General features: G+C 39.0%; 1 protein-coding gene across 1 annotated transcript in view; it reads right to left on the bottom strand.

Annotated features, from left to right (window-relative positions):
- LOC104272807 (peroxisomal acyl-coenzyme A oxidase 3-like) overlaps nucleotides 1–6,837 on the bottom strand; it is a gene marked incomplete at both ends in the record, with an annotated part of 14,820 nt that overhangs the window by 5,621 nt on the left and 2,362 nt on the right. The gene's annotated exons all lie outside the window — the stretch shown is intronic.

Below are 6,837 nucleotides of genomic sequence, written 5' to 3'. Positions count from 1 at the left end.
AACCACTTGCTTTTACAGTCCATCCTGGAGACTGCTTTGAAATAGAGATACTTTAAGTTTTTATGAGTCTAAAATATAGATCTGCGAGTATGATTCATGGTATTGCAATACAAACGAGGACATAGCTGAAATAGTGCCCTGAGAAGGATCTGAATAGAGAATTTTCCTTTATTTAAACTCAAACCAGGGCTTCTGTTCCCTGGAATGTGGCATCTTAAAAAGGAAGAGCAAGATAACCTTTTCTAAATTGTGGCACTGTAGCAGCAATAAAGACGGTAGTTGTTACAACAGGCAGGATGTCCTGACTATTCATACCCTTCAGAAAGAAAGTGTACGAACTGTTTCACCCAATGGGCAATGCAACTTGGCAAAATAGCAGTAGTATCAGCTCCACTCAGGAGTATCTCAGTATCTAAGAGCACTTGAAAAGCTGCGTTTGTAATCAAAGCAAATTCCTTTTTCCTGACAACTCAGGCTGATCTATTTAATAAGGCTCACGAGAGCCAGGTCTTTCACATTAAAAAATTACATAAGGGCTGCACTGCTGCATGTGCTTTAAAATTACGAGTTGTTTCCAAGGAAACATATCTGCATACTGAATTTATTCAGCCTTAGAGATACACAGTATTTTCAGACATAGACATAGAGGAAAGCACGCTATCCCAACCAAGATTCAGCTGCCTACTGGCTTCAACAATGCAAAAAGTGCTTTATTAAGTGCCAGTTTCAGTGAGACAACACTATTTTGTTACAGAAGCAAATTCAAAATTTCCAAAATTCTGATTTCCAGCTTTGTTAATGTTTTTTTCATATCACTGAAAATAAAAAATGCCATTCAATAAAAGATCTTTTGGTTAAATTCACATTCTCTGCTTTACTTATTTATCCCAAATAAAATCCATCACAACTAAAACTGTATAGCAACTCCAATATTTTTAAACAATAGCATGCATGTTAGGCAGATCTTGAGCTTCTTGATTGTTATTACCCCCTACTTTAATTACAACACAGTGTGTGTGTGGCGAGGTTTAGTTCCCTAGTTTAGCACTCTCTTTTCCTAGATACTGCACATCCATAGAACTACAAGAAGGTGCTTCCTCCTAGCAGTTTACAATCCAAGCATAAGGCAAGAAGCTACAGATGTGCTCAAACAAGCAGTGAGGCAGGCACTAATTACTGAAGAATACTTTCTTGACATGCTGCCTGCCAGTCACAGCACGTTGGCAGCAAGTCACTGGCACTTCTTATAAGCCATTAGAGCAACGAGAGTTTTACGGAGGAATCTGAGTGATGAAGGTAAAGGAGCTTTATGGGTGTTTATAAAGGATCCCTCCCAAGTAGGAAAAGATGCAAGGAAGAAAGCAATGGAATATTATTTAAAAAAGCTATTGAAAGGGTAACAAAAACTGGAGTCACAAACCAAACTAAAGGAAGAATTGACCTAACAGAGGTGATACAGCCTTTGAGGTACAGATTAGGAAGAAATTTCAAAGGGCTCCAGCTCTTGGGTCTTCTCTTTGCAAATCTGGAGCATGTTTAGTCCTGCGTGTGATGAACAGCATGATTTGTGGGAGTAATGACAATGAACAAGATGGTAAGTTGTCCTTTTGTGATTTACACTGTAGTGCTTAGTTCAATTCATTCAGGAAAACTGTGCCATTGTAGAAAATTATTTATATTGGTACATGCTTGATCTAGAGTTCTTACAGAGGAGATTAATATCCAGCAATATATAAATCCCTATACTAACAAGCTACTTTTAGGAAAGTCAAGCCTACTGAACATGTGGCAGATGTGCATCAAAGAGAACAGCTTCCTGAATTATCTAGTTTTACCCACTTACATCTGTTGTGATACAATCCCAAATAGTTAAATCTGGAGGAAAGTCTTTTGCTGGGAAGAGCAAAATATCTTGTAGAAAGTTTTATTATAATCTGTCCAACATAAATATAATTTAGCTAATTCTGTATCACATAACAGCTTACCTCGAAGCACTTTGATTTCAAAACGCATGCATATCCTTAAAATACCTTTTTTCACTCGTGAACCAGAATACTTGATTTCCAACCATTTTAAAAAACAATCTATTTTCTTTAAATTGGAATTAGTTCTAATAAGAGTTTTTGAAAGTTTCAGTTTTTCCTTTGACATTGTCCATTACAGATACATTACTTCCTTCTTTTTCTGTAAGCTACTATAAAAATAAACACATATGAGAGGGCAAAAAACTTTTAAGACTTAAAAGAGAGAGACCGAACTAGCAATTAAAAATCACACAGAAAACTCCCATGTGCAAAGACATAGTGCCTAAAAGCACCAGTGCTGAAAACAAAAGCTGAACACTACAGGACCTGGGACTCAAGACAGCCTTGTGAGATCACTGCCAGCTGCTGGTACATTCCTTCTCCAAGAATTTTGCTATTTGAAATTGTTACATACACTGGCCAATACGAACTTGATAATGGAACATATTAAATATACTTAGTAAGATTTAATGTAGTCAATGACCACATTTCTAATGGTTATTATCCTGGAAAGCATATTGAATAGCCATGGACCACATCTGTCAACGCGTTTAGAAGAAAAATCTCCTTAAAGAATTGAAGCAGTATCTTACAGTAATGGAACCGTGTGCACAGTCACGGGGATATCATGTACCAGCAAGCTTGGAAAATTATTAGATTTCACATGGTGATGACAAGACCATAGGTTTGAAAGCTACCCTACTTAGGGCCTCTTCTGCATAGCAAATAGCATGACTGACATTAAGACCTCTCAGCAAGAAAGGCAGATAATTGTCACTTGAAATACATATCATAGAGCTCTACAGTGATGTGCAATTTTGCATCATGTAGCCCACAGGCAAGACCAACTGTACCGCAGAGACTTCTACCTGGATTAGCTGAGCAGTGTGAAGCACTGGTCCAACAGCAGCATTCTTGTTTGGCTTCTTTGGGCAGTAGTTTAGGAAATGTTTCAAGCAAAGTTAATCTTACTGACTTTAAATCATGCAATAGTAATTCATCTAGTGTGCAGTTATTCTGATAAAAAAGGAGCAGCTGAAAAATCTCCTTTTGCCAGTACTAAATGAATAAAACATTACCTACAGTACAAATAACTCAAATATGCTTTGGTGAATTTCAGACTCCCTGAAATGCCTTCTCTGGCAGCTTTTGTTACTGATTACATTTGAGACAGTGCACTGACAGTTCCTTCAATCCTTCCAGCCAGAAGCAGAAAGCAGGGGAACGGTACTGGAAGGCAGTGAGTCAAGTGATCTTACAGCTGTTTATGGGACACAGCAAACCTTAGGAAGAGTAACACTTCACAGGTTTGGCGGAAAACTTGCAGAAGGAAAGAAACCAACCACATATTCCAGCTTGAAACTCACAGACAGGTTAGTGTTGAGCAGAGTTGCACAGAAGCTAGGGAAAACTGCAGGTCACTATTTCGGTTCTAGTTTCTGCGATTAAGGTTCTCTTGTAAGCATGCAGCTCTGTAACGGTAATGCTCAACAGCAATGACAAAACAACCCAGCATTTTAGGGAAGTGATTGTGTCCCTGTACTCGGCACTGGTGAGAACACAGCGTGAGTTCTGTGTTCAGTTTTGGGTGCGGCAGTATAATACATCGAGGTGCTGGAGCAGGTCCAGAGAAAAGCAATGAAGCTGGTGAGGGGTCTAGAGAAATGCGTCTTATGAGGAGCAGCTGAGGGAACTTGGGTTGTTCAGCCTGGAGGAGGCTGAGAGAAGACCTCATCGCTCTCTACAACTACCTGAAAGGAGGTTGTAGTGAGGTGGATGTTGGTCTCTTCTCCCTAGTGGCAAGTGATAAGACAAGGGGAAATAGCCTTAGTGTTGTGCCAGGGGAGGTTTAGATTAGACATTAGGAAAAATTTCTTTACTGAAAGAGCGTGAAGCACCGGAACAGGCTGCCCAGGGAAGTGCTGGAGTCACCATCCCCGGAAGCGTTCAAAAAATGCGTAGACGTGGCACTTTGGGACCCAGTTTAGTGGTCACAATAGCATTGGGTTGACAGTTGGACCTGATGACATTACAGGTCTTTTCCAACCTTAATGATTCTACGATTTTATAGGCCTCCTATTTCTATCTTAATGGTCTTCATAGACACACAAAGACTCACTCACTCTAAAGTTCTTATAGTCTGAGTGACAGTCTTGCGAGGAGTTCTGGATCTGCAGACTCCTGAAACTGTCATGAGCCGACAAGAGCTCTGCTAAGGAAGAAAAAAGGTTGTTTGAAGTTCACTGCAGATGTAAGGCTCTGTCTCTGTGGGTGATTAAACAAATGCATGACCAGATATGAATTTGCCTTTCCACATTAGCACCGTCAAGTGCCTGTCAGTGCAAATTGGCTATGGCTATAAAGTTTTGAGATACATGTGAGTGACAGAAATGAGGGGATAAGGCAGCACTCTAACAATGTCACTACATCTCGGCAACGTGCACAGCGCTGTATGTACCCATACAGTGTCTAACCTTGACTTTAGAAACTAAGCGGAGAGTCCACAACAGGGAAATATAAACAATTCCAGTGCAGAAATCACTGTTTCGGCTTAAATTGCAAATATGCAAAATGTGTCTTGCAAAATATTTAACTGTTAAAATGCACCTTTGACAAGGATTGAGGCATTCATGGTATTGTATTCACATAATGTAAGTACAGGTACAGGCATTTTCAACATTTAATTTCATAGCTACTTCATGACTATTGCAATTCTTTGTGACTCTGGTCAGAGACTGCAACACAATAAAAATAATAAATAAGTATAAGCTTGTTTATTTAAGAAGCAGGACTAATTTCTACACTTGCTTTCTTATCCACATCCCTGTATTGGAACAGCCTCTTCTGTGGCCTTGCAGTGAACCAGACATGACAAATGATCTGGTTGAAGACAGCCAAATTTTTTTTTTTTTGGCTTAGTTTTCAGGCAGTTCCAGTTCCCCAGCTGAGTCCCCAACACAGCTATATAAATGTTTGTCCCAGCACAAAGTAAAAGACAGTGTGGGAGTAGAAGCAAAACAACCAAAGAAGCCGAGCATGGAAATTATCTTCACCGAACTACTGCTTCAGATTATAAGATGAAGCTCCAAAGATTATTTAGGCTTCAACCAAGTATTACAGCTCCTATCTTCATAGTAAAATAACTGCAACCACTGCAAAAGCTAAATAACAGTTAAGACGATAAATACTAGGAGACAAAAACCTTTTAAAAGACTAGACTTTCATTTGATCTACCCTTAATTAGCAATAGCAGAATCTTCATGCATTATTGGCACTGATACTGGCACAGTAACAAAGAAAAAAACCCAAGAATTGACATTGAAGGTGAGGCTTGACAGGACTCTGAACAACCTGATCTAGTTAAAGATGTCCCTGCTCACTGCAGGGGGGTTGGACTAGATGACCTTTAGAGGATCCTTCCAACCGAACGCATCCTATGATTCTATGATCTAGAAGTCATCTGTAAAGGCTTGGAGGTTGTGTAATGTAAAGGAGTTGTTGCAAGGCTTTCAGAAGCTAGTATCTTTCTCCAGGAGGAATTTTTGCTTTTCTGCCCTATCAGTCCCCTTTATCCACTTCCTCTTGCAGGTTTTGTTTCATTTTCAGTATCCAGAAAGCTGAATCTGGTCTCAGTCATTGCCAGAGAATATGCTGAATGTCTTCCCATGTTGTATGTGTGGAGAGATTGATCACATTTTAATCGTACATGAAAGGCTGTTAAACAGCTAATAAAAAAAACCTTGATAGTTTTAATTAGATACAGCTAACAATTCTTTCCCCAGAAAGATCCTATTCTCCCCTACGAACAAATATGTTAAAATTAATAGCTTTCTGCCTGTCAGTGGTTTGCTGTGTTTTTGATAGTTTCATTTCAGTAGTTCTTCCCTTATCGTAGGTTTTGTCTGCTCAACAAACCATACACACGTCATCAGTGGATACAGCTGAATGAGCTCAGAGCACGTTTTACAAAGCCAGACATGTTAAATATCACTTCAGAAACACAATCATAACTGATTTTCAAACTCTTCTCCATGCAGATTCTGTTGGAAATCATTTCTATTTCTGGAATGGGGAAAGCAGCAATTTGCTGCTAGTTACAACTGGACACGAAATTGGTTCGCCACCAATTCAGTGGCAATCATTTACTGACGTGCACTGCAGTACTGGGTAATTTTGGTAATGTTATGTTAGCCAGGGCAGACCAAAAAAAACCCAAACAACAAAAAAAAACGAAAGGGAAGAATCAGAAATGCACATCAGCACTTACCCAAGCTCCTGCTTTATGTCCTTCCTCTTATGCTTGACATTCACTTTATCGAAAAGCCTCAACTGCTCAGTGTTGGTTTTTTAATGCAGCTAACCTCAATTTCAGACCGCAGTCAACAGCACTTGTGAAAAACTGTCAGGGCACTAGCAACAGGTGGGCATTTTTATATTACAAAAATAAAGAATGATGCACTCGCATCCCCTGCTGGCAGTCTGATTTAGTTTTTGATAACAAAAGCCCAAACCAGTCCATAAGCAAAAATGGAGTTCTATTTTTGACCCTCTATGTATTGATTACACAAATTGTTGTAAATTATATAGAGAAATAAAATGATTTTAAAATATTTTAAAGTGATTTTGTCTTTTTTTTTGTTGCGGTAGCTGAAGCTACAAAGACCTGAAAAACACCTGTGAATTTTGGACATTCCAGTTATGAAGCTGAGACTTGTTTGGAAAAACAAACTTAAAAAAAGCAGGCTAGTCTATTAGATTTACACTGCAAAAATTCCCACATCATTTCTGAAACTCTTTCAGTTACTGAAAATAT

The sequence above is a fragment of the Apaloderma vittatum genome, unplaced genomic scaffold (genome assembly GCF_000703405.1).
Source record: "Apaloderma vittatum isolate BGI_N311 unplaced genomic scaffold, ASM70340v1 scaffold12824, whole genome shotgun sequence".
In the NCBI taxonomy this organism is placed as follows: Eukaryota; Metazoa; Chordata; class Aves; order Trogoniformes; family Trogonidae; genus Apaloderma; species Apaloderma vittatum.
This window is presented reverse-complemented; position numbering and strand designations above follow the sequence as displayed.